The following is a 24530-nucleotide window of genomic DNA, read 5'->3' on the forward strand; positions in this document are numbered from 1 at the left end:
TGAGTTTCTTGTTGGTCAAATGTCTGTAATTTCTGATATTTAGAAGTTTCCCTAGTCTTCATTGCATGATTTTTGCTCGAGAGAAAGTGTCACTCTTAGTCGTTGGAATGTCACTCATAATTTCACAGAAATTTTAAAAATGTCACACTTAGCAATGTGAAACCTTGGCAGCTATGCGATCACACTCCTCCGGACTCTGAGGTTCCGTGACAATTATAGTGGTGTTTTCGACTCGTTCGAATATGGACGAGTTTGGTATCTATGAACCGCAAATGACGAGTTTAGTGGGTGTACGCGTTTTCGCTACACTGGCCGGAACCGTTCGTCTTATTCGTGGGTTTCTTTATCTGAACCCACGGGTTCCATTTTAGATACGGCATCCATTTTGTCTCTTGCCCTCAAGTAGCCAGCGAACGGACACTGTCCGCTTCGTGACCCTGGGATTTCCAAGCTCTTGCGGAAGACACGTGTTCCTTTGAGGGTGTCTTTATGACGAGGGGGATGACACAGCAAAGGCAGATGACCCCGCTCGAGGCTCATCTTGCCGTGCTGGTCTATTGTCTCAGCCGTGCATACATTAGGCACGAATCCTTTGATCCTGCAATCGTGCTTCCGATATTGCCCCCCCTACACTCTTTTGCAATCTGTTGTCTATCTCTGTCTTCCTTCCACCTGTTTCTGTCTTTTCTATTAACTTGTTTACAGTCAGAATGGAATGTACTTAATGGTGGGATAACGTACTTTTACAGTTGGGAACCGGCGATGCTACTGTAATTATGTTCCGGGCTCCTGAATACATGAAAGCAACCCTTTTGAAGTTTACTGTGGGAACTGAGTTGTAACCTTTTGTTCGTCATGTTATGCTATGACTAAAAACTGTATAAAAGGAGCGATCCACTGTAGCAATTTGAAGCAGTCTCCTTGAACCTAGACATGCTGTACTTCTTGTGACTTCTGTGTTCCCTGCAGTAAATAAACCTTGATCTTTGACGCCGAAGGAAGTGTCCCGTGTCTCTGTGATTTGTACGCCGGAACAGGTAACCCACGAAGGTTTCAGGTGTTGTCCCCTGGCACCGCTGGGCCTTAGAATAGCCCAGTCCTTCAGTTGGCGCCCAACGTGGGGCGACATCAGCGGTACCGGTCCAAAGCCCCACGATCGTGAGGAACTTCGTGTGAAATCTCTGAGGGAAGGTGCACCCCGCTTCATCGATCCTGTGGTCGAAATAAGTGGTCCGAAGACTTTTCCCGCGAAGATCCCCGCCTCCTGACGGCTGCGACGGACTGATGCCCTGACTGTCGACCTATTTTTGGCGCCTGGCGTAGTCTTTTGTACGGCGAGACGATAGACGGGCCTTCCTGGTGACGCCATTGCTCTTTCAGTTAAGTATTTGTGGGTCGCTCCCAGAGTCCTTGGTTGTTGTTGAAACTTGGTTGTTTGCATGGTTCCATTGCATTTGTGGTTCTTAGTTATTGGTTCTTAGTTGTTGGGTTTTATTTGACGATTGCAATTGCCAAAAACCGAGGGTCTTGCATTTTTGCGAGGACATCGTAATTCGATAACCCTCGAAGTTTGTAAACTCGGTTAGTGTGCACGATGCCTGGCAGTAGTACTTTGTTTAGTTGCTTTAAATGTTGCGGTGCGGATTCCCGATTGGAGGACTCATGTCCGATACCTCCAGTTGGAACTCCGCTCTATGAGCTCTATAGTCGCCACGGAGTGGGTCCTATCGTGTATAATGATTATTGGATCCGCTACACTAAAGATGATGGTGTCCTTAGTTGGCCACCTCATGGTAGTTTCGAAACTGCAATTTTGGATAATCTCGAAGTCAGCCATTGGAGGCCTTTGTAACAGTTTTAAGATCTTATTAGAGTTTCTCATTGCTCAAATATGTGTAGTTTCTGATATGTATATGTTTCCCTTGTGTTTATTGCTCGCAAGAAAGCGTCACTCATAGTCGTTGAAATGTCACTCATTACTACACTGAAATTATAAAAATGCCCCACACAGCAAACTGAAACCTTGGCAGTTATGCTGCTTTATAATTTACTATTTCTGTTGCAAAGTTTTTAATTGCGTCAGTAAACGATGTATTTTTGTGACATTTGGGTAAACTTTAACCTAGGGAGTACTGTGTGACGATTTAAAAACGACATGCATTACTGGGCCTATGCAATAAATAGTAATGTAGCTGGTGTTGGCATGTTGTCACTTTTCACCAGTGTGGGCATTTACATGAAAACATCTTACTTTTCATTTTTCCCTTGTCACCTGCCCAGTTGGGGTCGTGCACAACACTTACGCTGGTCTGTGCTGTTGAGTTTGTGGGCTAGGTGCATGATGTTTTCTGTAACTGCTGCTTCCCCCACCCCATCTGGACATAACTGGCAGGCCAGACGAATCTGAACTTCACACTTACCAGTGAAGCCGTCCAGTCATGAGCGTATGTGACAGGTTGGAGGAGAGGCCCTGATTGCATCCCTAACATAACCCACAGGAGAGAGACAATACAACAGAAAGGCTGTCTATCACATGACAGCGCTAGCACCAGCAAGCAGCCCTGTAACACCTTTAGAGAGCAGCGCTGGCAGAGAGGAGTCTAGAAAAACCAAAGGTGATGATGGACGGAGCGTTGACAATACAAACACTCACCCCCAGTTTTGATCTGGGTTTAATCCATCACAGTTCTTTAGCTCACTCCATAAACCCCAGTTCAGAGATGGCCATATGCAAATCAGTCTGACCCTGTGCCTCATGGGAACAGTCCAGCCCGAACTGCCAAGCCATGTCTTCCCTGGACCGGAATCAAGCTTCCCAGGACCAGTTTCTGGCATTACAGCCGTCTTCAGCCCGGCTTGCTTGAATCCAGTGGCAAAGTGAGCAAGGGACTCACGTCTGAGCATACCCAGCCAACTTAGGGCGAACAAAGAAAAACCAAAGGTGATGATGATCGGAGCGTTGACAATACAAACACTCACCCCCAGTCAACTTATCTGGGTTTAACCCATCACCGTTCTTTAGCTCACTCAGCCACCCCAGTTCAGACATGGCCATATGCATGGCTTGGCAGTTCGGGCTGGACTGTTCCCATGAGGCACATGGTCAGACTGATTTCCATATGGCCATGTCTGAACTGGGGTGGCAGAGTGGGCTAAAGAACGGTGATGGATTAAACCCAGGTCAGTTGACTGGGGGTGAGTGCTTGTATTGTCAACGCTCCGTCCATCATTTCCGTTGGTTTTTCCTTGTTCGCCATAAGTTGGCAGGGTATGCTCAGATATGAGTCCCTTGCTCACTTTGCCACTGGATTCAAGCAAGCCGGGCTGAAGAAGGCTGAAATGCCAGAAACCGGTCCTCGGTAGCTTGTTTCCGGTCCAGGGAAGGCATGGCTTGGCAGTTCGGGCTGGACTGTTCCCATGAGGCCCAGGGTCAGACTGATTTGCATATGGCCATGTCTGAACTGGGGTGGCAGAGTGGGCTAAAGAACGGTGATGGATTAAACCCAGATCAGTTGACTGGGGGTGAGGGCTTGTATTGTCAACGCTCCGTCCATCATTTCCTTTGGGTTTTCAGAGAGGAGTCTAGGCCATCCCTGCTGTGTCAGTGTGCAGTGGCCCGGAGTCTGCAGCTGTTGTGCACTTTGTCATGAGCTCTTTTAGTTCAATATTAAACCGGTTAAATCTTACTGGCAATTTTGCATTCATTTACCACTACGGGCCCTCGTGTGAAGTTAGTTCCCTTCCATTTCTGGTGCAGTGCAGAAGTTTTAAGATCTCCATAGAGTGTTTTGTTGCTCAAATTGGTGTCATTTCTGATGTTTACGTTTCTCTAATCTTCATTGCTTGATTTTGCACACAAAAAAGTGTCACTCATAGTCACTATATGCCTCCATAATTACACAAAAATTATGAAAATGTCACATAGCAATCTGAAACTTTGGCAGCTATGCACAGTTTAATAATTAGTGCTTGTGTCATCGCCACAGACGAGTGGCACGCACAGGCTGATAATCTCTGATAAATTATTTCAGTCACACACAATCAATTTAGTATAAAATCTGCAGGCAGGGCTGCTCTGTCTCATCATCCTTCTGAGTAAGCCTGTTTTATCTGCAGATCTGATCTAAGCACAGTGAATCTGAAGGCCCGGCCGCAGGGCTGCTCTGTCTCCTCAGTCTCCTCATCCTTATCATGGGCGACCTGACTAACCGGGTTTATCTTCACAGACTACGGGTCAGTGCGTGACAGTTTTACCAGCCAGGCTGGCTCTTGCTGCTCCCTCGGCACTGGGGTCCACCCGGGCGGGGGAGGTTGCGGGTGAGTTTCTTGTTGGTCAAATGTCTGTAATTTCTGATATTTAGAAGTTTCCCTAGTCTTCATTGCATGATTTTTGCTCGAGAGAAAGTGTCACTCTTAGTCGTTGGAATGTCACTCATAATTTCACAGAAATTTTAAAAATGTCACACTTAGCAATGTGAAACCTTGGCAGCTATGCGATCACACTCCTCCGGACTCTGAGGTTCCGTGACAATTATAGTGGTGTTTTCGACTCGTTCGAATATGGACGAGTTTGGTATCTATGAACCGCAAATGACGAGTTTAGTGGGTGTACGCGTTTTCGCTACACTGGCCGGAACCGTTCGTCTTATTCGTGGGTTTCTTTATCTGAACCCACGGGTTCCATTTTAGATACGGCATCCATTTTGTCTCTTGCCCTCAAGTAGCCAGCGAACGGACACTGTCCGCTTCGTGACCCTGGGATTTCCAAGCTCTTGCGGAAGACACGTGTTCCTTTGAGGGTGTCTTTATGACGAGGGGGATGACACAGCAAAGGCAGATGACCCCGCTCGAGGCTCATCTTGCCGTGCTGGTCTATTGTTTCAGCCGTGCATACATTAGGCACGAATCCTTTGATCCTGCAATCGTGCTTCCGATATTGCCCCCCCTACACTCTTTTGCAATCTGTTGTCTATCTCTGTCTTCCTTCCACCTGTTTCTGTCTTTTCTATTAACTCGTTTACAGTCAGAATGGAATGTACTTAATGGTGGGATAACGTACTTTTACAGTTGGGAACCGGCGATGCTACTGTAATTATGTTCCGGGCTCCTGAATACATGAAAGCAACCCTTTTGAAGTTTACTGTGGGAACTGAGTTGTAACCTTTTGTTCGTCATGTTATGCTATGACTAAAAACTGTATAAAAGGGGAGCGATCCACTGTAGCAATTTGAAGCAGTCTCCTTGAACCTAGACATGCTGTACTTCTTGTGACTTCTGTGTTCCCTGCGGTAAATAAACCTTGATCTTTGACGCCGAAGGAAGTGTCCCGTGTCTCTGTGATTTGTACGCCGGAACAGGTAACCCACGAAGGTTTCAGGTGTTGTCCCCTGGCACCGCTGGGCCTTAGAATAGCCCAGTCCTTCAGTTGGCGCCCAACGTGGGGCGACATCAGCGGTACCGGTCCAAAGCCCCACGATCGTGAGGAACTTCGTGTGAAATCTCTGAGGGAGGGTGCACCCCGCTTCATCGATCCTGTGGTCGAAATAAGTGGTCCGAAGACTTTTACCGCGAAGATCCCCGCCTCCTGACGGCTGCGACGGACTGATGCCCTGACTGTCGACCTATTTTTGGCGCCTGGCGTAGTCTTTTGTACGGCGAGACGATAGACGGGCCTTCCTGGTGACGCCATTGCTCTTTCAGTTAAGTATTTGTGGGTCGCTCCCAGAGTCCTTGGTTGTTGTTGAAACTTGGTTGTTTGCATGGTTCCATTGCATTTGTGGTTCTTAGTTATTGGTTCTTAGTTGTTGGGTTTTATTTGACGATTGCAATTGCCAAAAACCGAGGGTCTTGCATTTTTGCGAGGACATCGTAATTCGATAACCCTCGAAGTTTGTAAACTCGGTTAGTGTGCACGATGCCTGGCAGTAGTACTTTGTTTAGTTGCTTTAAATGTTGCGGTGCGGATTCCCGATTGGAGGACTCATGTCCGATACCTCCAGTTGGAACTCCGCTCTATGAGCTCTATAGTCGCCACGGAGTGGGTCCTATCGTGTATAATGATTATTGGATCCGCTACACTAAAGATGATGGTGTCCTTAGTTGGCCACCTCATGGTAGTTTCGAAACTGCAATTTTGGATAATCTCGAAGCAAAATTGTTCAAAAAGAAATCTAGGCCGGCCATGTTTGATTCCTTTCGGTTATGGCGCGAAGAGGCCAAGCAGAAAGAAATCAAACAGCTTAAGAAAAATAAGAGGGAAGGTATCGTTACGGTGATGAGAAATGCAGAGCAGTTCCAGCGAGACAAAGAAGAGAAGGAAAAGGAAGTTTTTGCTAGACTGCAACACATGGCGGTGGATAAGTGTTATCCTGTTTTACCGTCGAGTACTGATAAGAAGGGAGAGGAAGCGGTAGAGGACCCTTTGTTGTCCTACCTACTGAAATCACCACCTCCATACGCACAGGATACTATTGCCCCTGTGGTTCCTCCTGTTCCTCAACCTGTTGTTCCAGCAGCTGCTGGTCAGCCTGTCGCTGGTCCTGTCCTTCCGAATCCTCTTGTTCCTCAAGTCGTCCCTGTTCCCTTACCTGCCCCTCTTCCTACTGCTCTACTGCCTATACCTTCTCAGTCTACTGTTCCCGCTACTTCTGCTCTTTTGGCTACTCCTACTGCTCCTACGTTTAGCCCTCATGTTGTTGCCCCTGTACTTCTCTCCTCTTCTCCTTCTGTCCGTAGTCGCATACCTAATGCTGTTGCTAATCTTTACTCTCCATTCGGACCGATCCTTGGGTCCGATGTTTCTGACGTTCCTCAAAGACGAAGCCAAATTCCTGGTGGTAGGGAGAGTGATACGCTAATAAAAATGGCGCGTAATTGGATTAGGTATCCTAATAAAAACACCCCGCGCATGGTTTTTGAGACGTTCTCTCAATTCAATGAGCCCACGCAGAGATTTGTGTTTGAGGAAATGTGTAAATCCCTACGAGAGGTATGGGATACTGATGAGGTGGACAATGTGCCGTCTGAAATGACTGAACTCCAGAATCAGTTTTCGAACGGTATGATTGTGGGTAGTAATGTTCGACGTGCTGTGGAGCATCTCCTGTCATTTCGATCTACAGTACTACCTCGAACATTGTTTAAGGACGAAACTGAGGAATGGATGGCAACACCTGGTCAGTATCCCATGCGAGAAGTCCCCCCAGTGTGGATGCCAGGTGATCCTTCTGCTAATCCCGCTATTCCACCACACTTCCAGAGAGTTTGGATACACCTCCCATGGAAGCGATCGGAAGTTTTGCAGGTGAAGCAAACTTTGCCTGACCCCCGCAAAAATCCGGCTGGTTATTATAAGGAGTTATCCCAATTAGTGGATGCTACTATCATGAATCTTGCCGATATCGGCATGTTGTTCTGTAATGTAGTACCCCAACCAATTTGGGCAAAAATCCGCCAAGAGAATCACGTAGCCGAGTTAGGCGGTGATTGGGCTGCTCTTGCGGCGGCCGACGGACGACAAGTTGGTAGGGCTAAGCCTGAACAGATTATTGAGAATCTGCCCCAGAGGATACTTACACTTATGAAGACGCTTATGCCAGCAATGAGAGTCAATTGGGATAAACTGTCTGCGTGCAAGCAAAAGAAGGACGAGAGTGTCTACGATTTCTTTACGAGATTTGAGGAGGCATTCATCGATCATAGTGGTCAGGATATGAGCACTGAGGGAGGCCAGCGATTATTTGTAGATAAATTTGTATCGAATTTGTTGCCTGAACTCAGCAACAAATTGAAAAATTCCGAAAGTTCGTGGGCTGTTTCTACCTCTGCTCAGATATTAGCTACGGCTCAATATTACAAAAATAGGGAGAAGGAGGAAAATGATCGTGCGGATAAGAAAACTAAGGATCTTAAAACTAAAGTTCTGTTACAGCAAGCGTATCCTCCGCGCTACAATCAAAATGACGCACAGCAGCAAAATAGATCGCAATCACAGTCTTCTAGGTCGCAGTTGAGTAATGACTCCTCTACACCGAGATCTATGCTTGGCTATAATCAATGCGCATACTGTAGAGGTGAGGGCCATTTGAAGTTTAATTGGCCAGTTTTGCGTGACCGGAATACTGGTGGTTCGGCTCGAGGAGGTCGTAGTGGTCCTCAACCGGTTTCATGTGGTAGAGGACGCGGTGTCACCCAAGATCACAATGAGCGTTCTACCATTTCGATCAGCGTGGCTCATCGCCAGGTAGATCTGCACAGTATCATGTGGATGACTGTTACGTCGAGCATGATATTGATGATGGTAATTACTAGGACAGCCACAGACAAAGAGAGGGAGTAGTATCAGTTCCGGTTGATCAGAGAGGGCCTTACGTCGCAGTTGCCACATCGGGCGTAGTTGAGCCTTTTCTGTTGGACACTGGTGCAGCGAAAAGTTCCATCATGCATTCGAAACTCCCTGGCGCACCTTTGTCTGGCTTAACGAATGTTTCCGTTGGATTCTCTGGCGCCCCCATTAGCAATCCGGTTTCTAGCCCTTTGCCCCTCACAATTGGGCCTTGTGAGCTGGAAGCTCCTTTGATTTTGACTACTGGTTGTGGTGAGAATCTTTTGGGCTTGGATTTGCTGAAACGGTTATATGCGACCTTGTACTGCTCTCCTTCGGGAGTGGAGCTTACGTTGGGTCAGAGAGTGATCTCTCCTATGTACTTGTCAACTGATAAGCTCCCACCGGAATTGAGTTCTCTTCCTAAGTCTTTGTGGGCAACAGGTCCCAATGATGTGGGCCTGCTGGACATATCACCTTATGTTGTCCAATTGAAGTCGAATGTGCGATTGCCACGCATTCCCCAGTACCGTATCTCTCTTGATGGTGAACGAGCGCTGTTAGCGATTATCTATGACTTGATCGAGAAGGATGTCATCGAGGAGACTCGGGGAAATGTGTGCAATAGTCCTGTGTTACCTATTTTGAAACGAACTGATCCATCTAAGCCTCCTGTGTACCGTTTTGTCATTGATTTGAGGGAGGTAAATAAAATTGTGATTCCACAATTTCCTGTGGTGCCTGACATTACGGCTTTACTGACTCTGATTCCAGCCTCTACCTCTTAGTTCTCAGTGATCGATCTGAAGAATGCTTTCTTTAGCATTCCGATTCCTGAGGAAAGCAGAGATCTATTCGGCTTCTCATTAGGTGGTCGCAGCTTTAGGTTTAAACAGCTCCTCAGGGCTACTGTGAGAGTCCATCGATCTACAGCCAAGCCCTGAAGAGTCAACTTGATGCGTTTGTGTTACCGGCTGGTGCGGCCTTGATTCAGTACGTTGATGACTTGTTAGTTGCTGCTGACACTAAAGAGATTTGCAAGGCTGCTACAGTATCGCTGTTACAGCATCTTTGTGACTTACATCACAAGGTGTTACCTTCTAAACTGCAATATTGTTGTCAAGAAGTTACCTATTTAGGTCACTTATTGTCAAAGGAGGGAAGAAGGTTGACCCCAGAGAGAATTGCAGCGATCGCTCGAATGACTGTGCCAACAACTCAGAGAGATGTGCGTGCCTTCCTAGGTATCACGTCATACTGCAGGCAATGGATTCCAAATTTTTCATTGCTAGCGAAGCCATTGGTAGCCCTCACGTGCAAGGATGTTCCGACTCCTTTGCCATGGACTGAAGAGTGTCAGAAAAGTTTTTCAGAATTGCGTGATGCGTTGTGTTCGGCCCCTGTGTTAGGTACTCCTGACTACAGTACGCCGTTTACACTATACGTTCACGAGAGAGAGGGTTGTGCGTTGAATGTCTTGACGCAACAATTTGGTGGTAAGCAGCGTCCATGTGCATATTTTTCCTCGACCTTGGACCCAGTAGCTAGAGCATTGCCGAGTTGTCTAAGAGCGACAGCGGCAGCTGCGGTGTCCATCCGGCAATCTGCAGGACTGGTCATGGATAATATGCTTACGGTGATGGTTCCGCATGCAGTTGACACTCTCTTGAATCGTACAAAAACGCAACACTTGACGAGAGCAAGGTTGTCCGGTTATGAGTTGACGCTTTTGGCAAGTCATATACAAATAAAGGGCTGTAATGTACTGAACCCGGCGACGTTGTTGCCAACAAATATGGAATCAGATGATGTACCACCACATGATTGCTATTTGCGAACTGAGGAAGAAACGAAGGGTCGTGTTGACCTAAAAAACACTCCATTGGCAGATCCCGATGGTACTTTGTATGTTGATGGTTCGTGTTTCAAGTTGCCGAATGGCGATGTGACGACTGCGTATGCTGTGGTGACATTGAGTACGGTTGTGGAAACTGCGAGATTGAGTCAGAATTCCGTGCAGGCGGCAGAGTTGATTGCGTTGACGAGAGCGTGTGTTTTGTCTAAGGGAAAGCGAGTAAATGTGTTTACGGATAGTCAGTATCCATTTGGCGTTGCACATAGCTTTGGTCGTCTGTGGAGAGAAAGAGGATTTATGACATCGCATGGCACGAAGATCCAACACGGACAGCTCGTGAACGATCTTTTGGACGCATTTACAGTGCCTAAGCAGGTGGCAATTATTAAATGCAGCGCGCACCGAAAGGTTACGGATGATGTTGGTCGTGGTAACGCGTTCGCAGATGAGATTGCTAAAGAGACAGCTAAAAATCTTGCAACCCGAATGTACGTTACGAGTTCAGTCAGGTGGCTGGCAGAGACTGGTATGTGTGAGGACACTGTTGAGAGCATGAAAGCGATTCAGAATGAGGCCACTGAAACTGAAAAGACTAAGTGGAAAGAAAGCACGGAAAAGTTAGATGCGCACGGATGTTGGATTGATTTGTCGGAATGTCAGAGGTGGATGTTACCGGATGCATATGTGCTAGCCGTTGTGACTATGGCTCACGGCTTGTCACATATTAGCGCGAAAGGTATATGCAAGTTGCCGTCCCCTGTATGGAAGAATGATGGTATTGTTAAGTGTGCTGAGAGAGTGGTTAAGAATTGTATGGTATGTATGATGTACAATCCCGGAAAAGGCACCCCCACTCCACCTGGCCATTTTGCTCCTCCTACATGTCCCTTTGAGGTTATCCAACTGGACTTCATTCATATGGAGAGATGCAATAACCTGAAGTACGTTTTAGTTGTGGTTTGCGCGTTCTCCAGATGGATCGAGGCCTATCCTCTTAAAGATAATAATGCCCTGTCAACAGCGAAAGTCCTAATGAAGGAATACTTTCCTCGGTATGGAATGCCACGGATTGTATGGTCACATAACGGAAGTGAGTTTGTGGGGAGTGTGATGAAGAGTGTGTGTAAGGGCCTTGGAATTCGACAAAAATTCCATAGCGCCAATCATCCCCAGTCAGCGGGCTTAGTTGAAGGGTGCAATGGTACTCTGAAACTGAAACTTGCTAAGATTCAAGCTACGACTGGTCTGTCATGGCCTGATGCCTTGCCTTTGGCTCTCTTGTCGACCAGGGCGACTGTACACTCTCGAGTAGGGCTTAGCCCATATGAGATTGTGTTCGGCCGTCCTGCGAACGATTGGGGAGTCCCGAGGGCCAAGGCCTTTGATAGTCTTGAGTATCCAATGTTAATTGATTATCTTCATGATCTGACTGCTAAACTGAGGTTAATTCATCAACAGGTCTTTGACGCTCTACCGGCACAGACTGAGGGTCCTGGACATCGGCTCCAACCGGGTGACTGGGTAGTCACCCGCAACTTTGGCAGAAAGCGCAATTTGGAGCCGAGATTTGTGGGTCCGTTTCAAGTCCTCCTAGCTACAAGGACTGCAGTTCGCTTGGAAGGCAGGAAGAATTGGGTGCATGCCACCCACACCAAAAAAGTTCCTATCCCTTTGCCAGCAGATTCTTGGGTGAGGACTGGGATTGCAGCAACGGAAACGGAGACCCCAACAAAATTTGTGCCGTTTAGTGATGCTCAACCTGTAGGAGACACTTCATTGCAGTCAGATACATTTGTTGAACCATCAGCATTGGAGAACTCGAGGCTTGAATTGTCATTGATCGATTGGACGCTGTTTCACAATCTGAACAATTATTTGAAGAACAAACTCGTCCTGGAAGAAGCAGATATTTTCTTCGTTCTCATAACAAAGACTAATAAACGAAACCCCCCTTTTTTTTTTCCCCCTTTTTGAATTCATATTACCCCCTTACTGTTGTCTTGAACATTATGAACAATTGTATCCTCTATTAATTCTTGAGTTCTTTTCCACGTATGTTTCTTTTTCCACAGCTAGGAGATTTGCACTAAAATTGAATGTTTGATTAAAGAAAACCTTACATCCGGGTTGACCGTAGAACCGTGCGGGTACTTCCTTCTGTTTAGCAGGTTCCTGACACTAGGTCGGTACTTTTGTCGATTCCTGGGAACTCCTGGGAATTGATAATCGCTACTCAGAACGAAGTGCGTCAAGAACGTTGCGGACGGTTTTTAGAGGATGGAATTCTCTAAGTTGTCGGAAGTGGAGAGGATGCTAGCTCAAAGATAGACATTGCATGGGGTTGTACGAACAAAATGCTTTCTGTTTCAGGTATTCCTGCTGTTTCTGACTGTTTCCATGTTATTAGTGGGTGGAGTGTACTTTGGAATACAGTCGTTATTACCTTCTGCTTTACCTACTCCTTCTTCTGAACCAAAATCTATTCCCACTGTTTCTCCACATCCTTTTCATCCTCTGCCCCAACACGAACAGGTTAGACGTGCGGAATTCATGAACAACTCCTTTGTCCAGCTTCTTCATGAACATCAGTTGGTGATGAATACTACTAACTGTTGGGTGTGTGGGTTAATGCCACATACCATGGATAGGGGTATTCCGTATTTGGTTCTTCCTTACAGCTCCCAGGGGTCAGCTCGAGCATTCCAAACTATGTTTCGTAGCGCACTAGATTCCTACCCCCATCGAGAGCCACGCACTGCAGATTCTGGTCCCGGCCCGTACCACAAGCCTTTGGCAAGAGGGATTGCTGACTTAGATAGAGATATTTTTGACACATCGCTTATTCCAGAGGAAGAGGTGCGAGCATACAAGGATCTGAGTGAGGCTGAGTATAGCATGTCAGTGGGTGATAGACAGCTTAAAAGCTCATCTCCGATCTGGATCGTACCCCATCTCGGTAATTTCTGCTTGAAAGGCCTTGGCCGAAGTCCGCGAGCTCAGCTTGGAAGGAGTGCTTGCACTGAAACGTATGTTTTACCAACGCTCTCTTCCCCTGTTCTTCTGACTGCCAAGGGTACATACTTCGTATGTTACGACCGCACATATACATGGTTGCCCCGTGACTTCTCGGGCACCTGTTATATTGGGAATCTGTTGCCACCGACCTTCACAGTTGCCTCAGACTATCACAAGACTAGAGTTGTGAGAGGCGTCATTAGCGAAGAGGACACTGCCGGTCAAGAAGCAGGAGACTTCTTTAAGGGTTTCCTGCCGTTTTGGGGACCTATGATCAATAGTAGGAACCTGAGACAGTTGACTCGTGTGGTAGAATCGACTGCTAATATAACTGCAAGTGCTCTTGGTAATCTGACAGCAGAGCTTCAGGCGGACAGGCTTATGACGTTGCAAAACCGTATGGTTTTAGACGTTGTTCTTGCAGAAAGAGGTGGTGTATGTAAGGTGATCCATTCGAGTTGCTGCATTTTCATCCCTGATAACGCTCCAACTGTCTATCAAGCCATCTCAAAGTTGCATAAGATCTCCGAGTCTATACACGTGGACGTAGGTGATTGGACGCTTCTAGGATGGTTTTGGGGCCTAATGTCGACGTGGGGTTGGAAGATTCTGATGATCATTGAGGTTGTTGTAGCATTTCTGTTCACGTGTTGTCTTTGTGGGCAGTGTGGTCCTGCCTTATGTGGCCTCTGTGCTACGACGTGTATAAGACGGCCATCTGTTACCAAGGAAGCATTGATGGATAGAATGATGTTGCAGCAACATCTGAATGATCTGATGAATATCGAGATCGATTCTGATATCGACTAGTGCTTGCCTACATGAGGGCAAAAGGTGTGTCTGAAGTTCCGTGACAATTATAGTGGTGTTTTCGACTCGTTCGAATATGGACGAGTTTGGTATCTATGAACCTCAAATGACGAGTTTAGTGGGTGTACGCGTTTTCGTTACACTGGCCTGAACCGTTCGTCTTATTCGTGGGTTTCTATATCTGAACCCACGGGTTCCATTTTAGATACGGCATCCATTTTGTCTCTTGCCCTCAAGTAGCCAGCGAACGGACACTGTCCGCTTCGTGACCCTGGGATTCCCAAGCTCTTGCGGAAGACACATGTTCCTTTGAGGGTGTCTTTATGACGAGGGGGATGACACAGCAAAGGCAGATGGCCCCGCTCGAGGCTCATCTTGCCGTGCTGGTCTATTGTTTCAGCCGTGCATACATTAGGCACGAATCCTTTGATCCTGCAATTGTGCTTCCGATATTGCCCCCCCTACACTCTTTTGCAATCTGTTGTCTATCTCTGTCTTCCTTCCACCTGTTTCTGTCTTTTCTCTTAACTCGTTTACAGTCAGAATGGAATGTACTTAATGGTGGGATAACGTACTTTTACAGTTGGGAACCGGCGATGCTACTGTAATTATGTTCCGGGCTCCTGAATACATGAAAGCAACCCTTTTGAAGTTTACTGTGGAAACTGAGTTGTAACCTTTTGTTCGTCATGTTATGCTATGACTAAAAACTGTATAAAAGGAGCGATCCACTGTAGCAATTTGCAGCAGTCTCCTAGAACCTACACATGCTGTACTTCTTGTGACTTCTGTGTTCCCTGCAGTAAATAAACCTCGATCTTTGACGCCGAAGGAAGTGTCCCGTGTCTCTGTGATTTGTACGCCGGAACAGGTAACCCACGAAGGTTTCAGGTGTTGTCCCCTGGCACCGCTGGGCCTTAGAATAGTCCAGTCCTTCAACTCCGCCCAAGTAAGTGCCACCAGCCTTTTGAGAGTGAGGTATAAAATCTGGACTAGTGGTCTGGGAAGGTGGAGGAAAAGTATCCTGCTTCAAGAGCGGAACTTGGGTGGGGGAGGGGGTGTGTGTTGAGGGAGCTGGGAACGTTCGGTCCTGGGTGAGGGGCAGACGTCGTCAGGAGGGGCAGTCAGCGAGGCAGACACCCAGAGTAAGGGGAAAGTCAGGGTACCTACAAAAACAGTGCTTTAAATGATCAGATACTGAGTGCCCTCGGGGCTTTCAATCGCAAGTGAGAGTACCTGCACTTCTCGGCAGAGGTGCAGTAGTAATTAGAGAGTACCGACACTTCTCAGTAGTCAGTACCATGCAGCTACTCTGAGTCCGTGAGGGCATATTTTTCTGTATTCCAGTTTCAAACATTAAGCCCAAGTGCTGTTTAATGGGTTTTTAGTTTAAGGTACTCAATCGGGTATAAAGTACTCAGGTAGCTACAGTGCCAATTTTGTAATTTACCACCAGCATATTGATTAAGGGTAAGCTGGGGGTCACACAATTTTACCCGAGGCAGAACTTGAGTCAATATTTCATAGCTGCAGGATCTGACTGGCCTATAGGCAGGGCCACTGAAATTGTGTGGCAGGAGAGGGCCAAATTATGCAGTAGGTTGAGTAAATTCTGCACCAAGACAAGACAAATTATGAAGCTTTATGCGGCACATTTGGTGATAGTATTACATCATTACTTCTTTCGTTTTTAAAATTGGCAACACTGTCTAGGCATTGGTTGCACCTCATTAGTACCAGTTTAGTACCCAAATATAGCAATAAGCAATAGGAAGGCGACCAGTCCTGCTTTGTAAAGGGCCTCTCACTACGCTTCAACATTCTTAGTAGCTTTTGAATCCTTTAAGCAAGAAACAAATTTTGTTAAAATCTGCAGGTTATGTAGAAGATGTTTATTTCCCTGACAGTAGCACAAACATGGTCTTCAGAAAGCACAAGTTGGCAGGGTATGCCCAGACGTGGGTCCCTTGCTCACTTTGCCACTGGATTCAAGCTAGCCTGGCTGATGACGGCTGTTAGCCAGAAACCGGTCCCAGGATGCATGTTTCCGGTACAGTGAAGACATGGCTTGGCAGTTCGGGCTGGACTGTTCCTATGAGGCACAGCGTCAAGACTGATTTACAAATGGCTGTGTCTGACCTGGGGTGGCAAAGTGAGCTAAAGAATGATGATGGATTTAACTCAGAACTGTAACTGGGGGTGAGTGTCTGAAAAGTTTCAGCGCTCTGTCCATCATCTCCTTGTGTTTGCATAGCAAGAAGGCAGTCATGGCTTTGGCAGCAGGGAGGTATCTGGGCAAGTAAACAGTTGCAAGATTGTACATGTTTCTGCCCCGGAAAACGTTTAAAGGGGGAAAATGAGACATTTTTGACGTAGTGAACGCTGCATCAAAGGGAGAGAGCAACATAAGGGCATATGTGCAAGCCCTTGTCGCCCCAGAAACGTCACTTTTTCCGACATTCCTGTGGCGGTAAACCTTTCGTCTTATTTATGAGGCAGCATTAAACCACTGAATTTGGCTTAAAGCCACCTAGTAAATTAGACCCCATTGCACACTGCATTGTGCAGCACACATAGAAACAGCAAAACACCATGAATCATTTAAAAAAATGACAATTTGCAACTTCTATGTGTGTTGCATAGTGAAGTTACAAATCACGATTTGTTTATGTGCAGGAAGGGACACATAAACAGACATTCCCACCCATGTAGACACCCTTGCACTATGGTTCAAGTTTGCCTGCGTTGGCGCTAGGCAGCTAGATTTAGCACCAGTGCCAGGGGAAACACAGGGGTGCACCACATTCTTGTGAATACGGTGCATCCCTGCATTTTCAGAATGGTGGAGCGAGGCATTAGCAATGTTTGTTTAATGCCACATTTCGGCATGTGAATTTGCTCCTTAGTACCATGTTCGTAAGATATGACGCTGCTTCTCTCCACCGCTGCTGGTGCATCTAAGTTCCCTTCCTTCCTGGTGCTTTGCAGCTGTAGAGTTTCTCTTTGCTCAAATGGGAGTCATTTCTGATATTTATATGTTTGCCTCGTCTTCATTGCTTGATTTTTCTCGTGAGAAAGTGTCACTCATAGTCATTGAAATGTCACTCATAATAACAATAAAATTATGAAAATGTCACACGCAGCAAACTGAAATCTTGTCAGTTATGAGTAGAGTCTTGGGCAGTGGCAGTGCCTGAGAAATTTGCTGAAGACTGCAGCAGAACCAATCCCTTCGGTAGAGACCCTGCCACCACTGTGGCGTACCTGAGCCTGAGGAAGTTAAGAACTAACCAGTTGTCACGAGGCGTGGAAAGGATCTTTGGTGAGTGGCAGGGCAGTGGGCACAAGTCCTATAAAAAGAAGCTGGGGGGGACTAACCAAGTTAGGGAGTCAGCAAACTACATCATGACACATGCCATCCATAGCTGCCAAGGTTTCAGATTGCTATGTGTGGCATGTTCATAATTTCAGTGTGGTTACGAGTGAAGTTTGACATTTTCTTGCAAGCAAAAATCAAGCAATGAAGATGAGGAAACAAATTTGAGCAACGGAAAACTCTTACAAGATCTAAAACTGCTTCAAACAACTACTGAAGTGGACTATAATTAAAATGACAGCTATGGACCTCTAGTAAGCAGGTCACATGGCTCCGCTAGGAATTCTCCCTGCGGTTAGGCTGTAGAACCGCTGGAGCGAAGCTATGCAATAAGATCCACTGACCATACAAGCCGACAGTTTAGTAGAGAACACAGATCTTTACTGGACCCCACTAATGTAGAAGGGGTATTGCTGGGTGCACATGAGGCATTCCGAGTTGTAGTGGCACGAGCATCACCAGAGTCTGCCTTGATGTCCTGGCATAAATAGCTCTAGTGTCGCACATCGAGTGACAAGTTACACACCAAGTGTAAATACACCTGACAACACTTCAAGCAAAGTTTGTAATTTTTTTTCTGCCCATGGCACAGAAGCAGCTTGGTCTTCAGTCCACCCTGCATTGCTGGTTCAAGTCGGCAGCACAGCAGGTGTTGAAAGACCCCTAAATACAACACCCCACCTTCAGATCCAGATTCAGACAGGTAAGTGCAAAAGTAGTCTGTCTCGAGTGACGGTCACAACGAACACTGATAGTACCTGTCTTTGAACATGTGGCATTGTGGCTGTTAGGAGAGAGATCAAATAATAAACCAGGAGAGAAGCATCATTAAACTCAATGCTGCTCTCTTTGTCCCACATGTGACTTGGGCCCAGACTATAACAGGGTGTGAGAGGCCCTAACACAAATCTGAATTGCCTCATGCCTATACCATAAATTCATTAGAGTCAGCTGACTCACGGCCATCACAGTGAGCATGTGCGTGATAGCAGGATTGCTGGGCATGCCTCAGGAGAGCCTGTGAGACGCCCATAGTGGTCACAGTCAGGCAGGATGACAAATATGTTTGAAAGTATAAAAAAAAAAATCACACCAGTATAATTAGGCGAGTGGCCCCGGGCTGCTGTGCACAGCCCTATACAACTGCAAGTTAAGATAGCTAACACTTACTTGCACTAGTTAACCTCTTCCATGCTCATGACGAGCTCAGCACGTCATGAGGCACGGTTGAGCTGCACTCATGACAAGCTGAGCTTGTCACGGCCGTTGGAACGTTCGCACACGGGGATAATTTCCCCGCTGTGCTGAACGTTCGAAAACGGGTGTGGCTGTGATGAGCTCTGCTCGTCATGAGTGCAGCTGCACTGTGCCTCATGACGAGCCGAGCTCGTCGCAAGCACTGCGGGGGGGGGGAACACCCCGCAGCAAAGGGGTTAATAGACCAATGTAAAACTAGCATTCCAATGATACATGTGAGAAGAAACATTTGTGCCCGAAATTTGACAGTGAGGTGAGATTCAAAATTCGAGTACCCGACTTAAGCTCACACAATCACAGGGCTGCGGATGCCATGGTCGGCAATCTGATGGATAGCCCGGGTGCCAAAAGCTCTAGCTATGCCTCTGACCCCTCTAACAACATTTATTTTTCCTAAAAGTTGGCCTAACGTCAAATACAACTTTTCCCCTGAACAAAGGGACATACCTGTCACAACAGCTCCATGAAGATCAGCCTTCAGCAATTTAGTCTGAATCATATGGGGTTTTCTGCAGGAATGAAGATGCAATACATAAAACGGAGTCATCAGCCATAATCGATTAGAGCAAAACCACACTATTCAAACACGTTAATTGAATTTCAGTTAAATAATATAACCAGTTGTTTACAGTCTCAGCGCCCCTTGCTGTGGTCAAGCTACCAATCTTGAATTACCCGTTCTTTACTTCTACTGCAATAATTTCCTTTTCCTGCAGCTGTTTCATGGGGATGCCCCCCCCCCCTTCCTTCCTTCAGCTATACTTGTATTCAAGCATCACTATACAATTCATTTTCACAGTTTACCTGTTGAATTAAATGCAGAGAAACCCGGTGACTCCATCTCACTAGACTACAAATGCCAAAACTGGGTTTTCGGAGAACAATTTTCTGCATTTCTGTGTTGAAGTCTTGGCCAAACTTTAAATGTACAAAATGTAAATAATGGTTTGTGAAAGGAAAAATAAGGCTTAAAAAGGTGCGTTGCAGTAAAGCAGTCACTGCGTGACAATATATATTTGCCTCCTTTGTTTCTTAATTAAAATACCTAATTATAACAATTTCTTTATACCACGGTTTCTCACTGTGAAGCTGTTATGGGACATTGTAGAGTCATTAGAGAAAAGCTAAGGGAAAAATAAATTAAAGCCAAAGAGCGAGAACAAATTCAAATTTATTTTATGCATCATCATAGAGGTTGAGATACTGAACAATTCATTTCCAACAGCTGAACTGTACGGAAGTCAAATAGTTGAAACAAGTGGACGGTATGCCAATTCAAGTACCTTCGAACATTAAAACCCAGGAATGTAAATGCACACACTTGTAGACCCATTAACACCCACCCCTACAAATCCATACAAATGTCAATCGCAGGCCCAGAACAAGATGCGGTCAATGATTACCGCAACTGCAACTCCACCTCACAAATATTCTCCCCACTTTCTTCTTACTTGTCAATGTTATACAAGATGAATCGTAATAGTTGCATTAAGGCTCGAATAAAACATATGATAGCCATATCTAGCTGCAGATTCCTTACCTTAGAACTTCCATGCATCAGGATGGATCCGGAAGATTTTTCTTAGCAGTACCCCAGCACGCCAGTAGGTGGCGTCAGTCCACGACACAGGACATCGTAGGCGTCGAGTTCATCATTGTATTATCTGCGTCTGTGTAGGCGCCACCTCGGTGCGCTGACGACAGTTCTTTCTTTCGGCGCCAGTGAGTGCAGATCCTCGAAGAGAGCTACCCAGTCATTTTTTGACAGACTTAAAAAAACACTTTGTCGAGTTTTTGTTTGGTGTGTAGGATGTCCAAAAAGACCTTGGGGTTCAAACTGTTTGGCGCATGTCACAGCACTATGTCGGTTACGTTCACCCACCTTGAGCGCCTTTGGTGCCTGGAGTGCGACCACGACCCCAAGCCGTGCTCCAACTGCTGGGCCAAGGCGTGGAAAGCTTTAAAGGAGCGGCGCTTAAAGCTGCATGCAGCCTGGCATCAGGTGCTTTGAAATCTTGTTCCAGCTCCCTGTCTCGGACGAGAGGAAGGTCCAAGCACAGCTCCGGGGGATACAAGTCTTCGTCCTCACATTCAAAATCGTCGAAGGGGTCAAGTAAGAAGCATCATAAAAAATAGAAGTCGTCGAAGCATGCTTCGACTTCGCCCCGCCCGTCAACCGACGAGACGGAGGAGTCTCGACGTTCAAGGCCCTGCTCGGCAGAGCAGATGCCTTGGTCGACTCTGCGTTTCCCTCTCTTTACTTGGCCGGGAGCGCCCCCTGCCCAGTTAAGAGTTTTATGACACCATGTGTGCCATATTTGGGCGACTTGACACAGCCGGTGCGCGTTCGAGCCCCGCAGGCTTAGCTGAAGTAGCTCCACTGGGTTCTGCGCCGTCGGCTTTGGCCCTGAAACCCAAAGCTCATCATGGATCTGTTCTCGGATCCAGACTGGCGCTGGTCGTACTACGCTGCATCTGACACAGAGACTCTCGATGTGGAAAGTGCCCTCCGGCTGGCACCATCCCCATCATAATTCCAGACAACACGTACACAGCTGGGCGTTCACCGAAGCTGATGGAGCCCTTGGACTCTATGGCGTATCCTCAGCCTTATTCAGTGGGGCAGTGGGGCTAGGATTGGATGAAGATTGGGAGGGGCAGCAGGACCTCTCAGAAGTACCGCTTTATACAGAGGAAATGGACTTGTACGAGGAACTGGGTGATGCCAGTGGCTTGGATACCTCTCCAAGGCCTGGCATGCTTTCTCCTCCTAAACTGGCTACAGCGGAGGGGGGGGGGGGGGTTCCTTCGTGGTGGTGCATAGGGCTGTGGAGATCTTGAACCTGGAGCTTCCTACTGTGGCAGTCAAGACCAACATCTTGACAGAGTTCCTGCAGCCTGGTGTCTCCACTATGGAACCCTTTCTGCCTCTTAATGAGGCCTTTACTAACGTTCTTCTGGGCACCTGGTCCAAACCCAGCACAGGGGCTCCTGTGAATAGAACCATTGTCTGCCACAATCGCCCTGCACCAGGTGACCCAGCTTTCATCTTCTCTCCTCTGACTCCCCCAGAGAGCTCGGCGGTTGGGCAAGTACTGCCAGAAGTTCTGGAGGAGGTCCGAGCTGTTGTATACAGGAGAGATGCAGCAAAGTTTACCATACGCTGTAGCCTTGACACAACAGACTCAATGGGAAGAGAGATAACTAGGGGCACCTGGTAGAGGCCGAGGCACTGTGCATTAATAAACAAAAATAAAATGTGCTGTCTGTAGGGCTGCAATTTGAAACAGTGGTTCTGTCTTTTACTGGAGGCATACCAGCCTCTGGCTTGAGGAGGGGTAAAGGAATTCCCCTTCTGGTAAGTGCAGTGTGTTACTGCACTGGCCTGCAGAGAGATGCTCAGGAGGCCCTCTTTGATACCCATGCCTCACTTCCTTCCAATGCGTGCAAGTAGATGGAGCCTGACTGAGGAAGTCTGGCTTCTCCGGGGCTGTCCATGCCAACCGTATAGCCATGCCCTTTGATAGCTCTCATTTCTTAGGAGACAGGGTGGACGTGGTGCTAGAGCGTATCAAGGAGTCGCGGACTACGGCCAAGTCCTTGGGCTTCTCAGTATCATCCCCTGATAGGGTCAGTCTCCTTTAGCACTGCAAAAGCCCCAATGGCCTGGAGTTGATCCGTTTTCCAATTTCAAACATAAATGAAACACAGAATACTTTTCTGTGGATAAGCGATGTTTAATCGTTAACTGTCTTTTTCAGATTTGGTTCAACTCAACGCGTGGTTTCAGCAACAATATGTAAATCAATTACATTGTAGATACAATCTTCCAACCCTTTCTCCATCCCGATGCATTTCAGTGGGATTGGATACTACACTCTTTGGTCAGAGAGTGATATCCCTTGAGCACGCTACAAACGGAATACAATTACGATCACAGAAGAAACGTTGTGCATGTTCTCCCACCTATTCATTTTGAAGACTTCTAAGTATCATCTCATCCTGTGACCGACTTTGGCTCCTTTCCTGGATATGGAAGGGGTTTCCAGCTGCATCAGCCCTACCCTCGCCAGGTTGCATCACAGGTTCTGCAACCTCAGGGCAGCCGTGGGTGCGGTTCGCCCTGACCCCGTAGGTCGGGCTCGCAGACGTCAGGTCAGGTCAGGGCACAAACCTCCCTCCCTCCTCTTTCTCCAAATCTTCCTAGTCTGAGCCTCCCAAATCATGGCCGTCCAGTAGGTGGCAGGATATGCCATTACCTCCACCGCTCATCTGAGACAGGTCCCTTCTCTTCGAGATTGCCCCTCCATCCATGCCTCCAATATGCGATCGGCTGACAGAGGATCACTTCGCTTTGTTTTGAGAAGAAGTCAAGACTCTTTTGGCCAAAGGAGCTATAGAGAGGGTTCCTGGGCCAGATAAAGGCTGTGGTTGCTATTCCTGCTATTTTCTGGTTCCCAAAAAGGACAGAGGTCTTTGTACTATTCTCGACCTCAGAGCCCTCAACTAATATTACTCAGAAAAGTGAAGTTCAAGACGCTCACTCTTGCTCAGGTTGTGTCTGCCCTGGACCCAGGAGACTGTATGGTAGGGTTGGACTTGCAGAACGCCTATTTCTATATTCCCGTTCTACCAGCCCATTGCCACTACCTGCGGTTTACGGTGGACCACAAGCACGTTCAGTATACTGCACTCCCCGCTAGGCAACACTAGTGCCCCTCGGGTGTTCACCAAGGTGATGGTCGCAGCTCATCTACAGAAATCAGGGGTTCCAGTCTTCCCCTATCTCGAAGACTGGTTGTTGAAAGTGGGCTTGCCCCAGGCTGTCGTCTCCCAAACCCAGACTACAGTGAACCTCCTGCATTCGTTGCGGTTCACTATCAACATGCCAAAGTCACACCTGACTCCATCTCAGACGCTCTCTTTCATCACAGCCTTTCTGGACACTGAGCAATTTTGGGCCTATCCTCACGAGCAGCAAATCCAGGATATTCAGGGTATGATACCGATGTGTCAGCCTCTATCTTGGATTTCGGTGAGACTGACTCTTGGGTTGCTGGTTCTCATGGCCTCCTGCATTCTGCTGATGAATCATGCCAGATGGCACATGCGGGATCTGCAGTGGGTCCTGAAGTTCCAAGGGGAGTAGAATCAGGGAAATCTCACTGACCTGGTCCACATCTCAGAGGGAAATGCGAAATATCTGCAGTGGTGGTTGGCAAACCACGATTGGGTCAGAGGCAGACTTCCCCATCCAGATCTCACAGTAGTGACAGATGCATCACTTCTGGGATGGGGGGCCATCTGGGAGAGGTGGAGGTCAGAGAATTCTGGTCTCTGGTGGAAGCCAGGCTCCACATCAACTTATTGGAGCTTTGTGCAATCAGATTGCCACTGAAAGACTTCTTACCATCCCTCGAGGGAAGTCTAGTTCAGGTGTTCACGGACAACACCACTCATGTCATGAATGATGTAATATGTGACATCATCAGCATTGGATTGCGGATGCGCGAAATATATAGTTAGTGCAACTAACTATATGTTGAATTTCATTGGTTTTATATCAATAAAATGTCCAGCTAACTATATAGGAGGAATTTCAATGGTTTTTTATATGTTAATTCCTAACTATATAAGGGCTAAAACCTATGGTTTTATCAGTGAATTTCCAAGGTTTTTTAAAGGCTAATTCCTAACTATATATAGTCTATAACCTATGGTTTTTTCAGTGAAGAGGGGGCGTGGCTTGGATGCCGAGGAGGTAGGCAGCGTGAGCTCGGAGCTCCGTGCCCTATCCCGGAAAATATCCTGAAAACTCATTTGAACCCCGAGATAAAGGACACTATCCGGTACTGGACGGTACTGCAGAGGGTCCGGGACCCACGGAGGACGAC

General features: G+C 47.1%; 1 pseudogene across 1 annotated transcript in view; it reads right to left on the reverse strand.

Annotated features, from left to right (window-relative positions):
- The window catches only part of LOC147673852 (ribonuclease P protein subunit p29-like), a 193610-nt pseudogene that overhangs the window by 81088 nt on the left and 87992 nt on the right, over positions 1 to 24530 (reverse strand). Inside the window, exon 4 of the transcript XR_015302460.1 lies at positions 19084 to 19145. The product of XR_015302460.1 is annotated as a ribonuclease P protein subunit p29-like (transcript). The remainder of the gene's footprint in view (positions 1 to 19083; positions 19146 to 24530) is intronic.

The sequence above is a fragment of the Lissotriton vulgaris genome, chromosome 12, assembly GCF_964263255.1.
Source record: "Lissotriton vulgaris chromosome 12, aLisVul1.2, whole genome shotgun sequence".
Lineage (NCBI taxonomy): Eukaryota > Metazoa > Chordata > Amphibia > Caudata > Salamandridae > Lissotriton > Lissotriton vulgaris.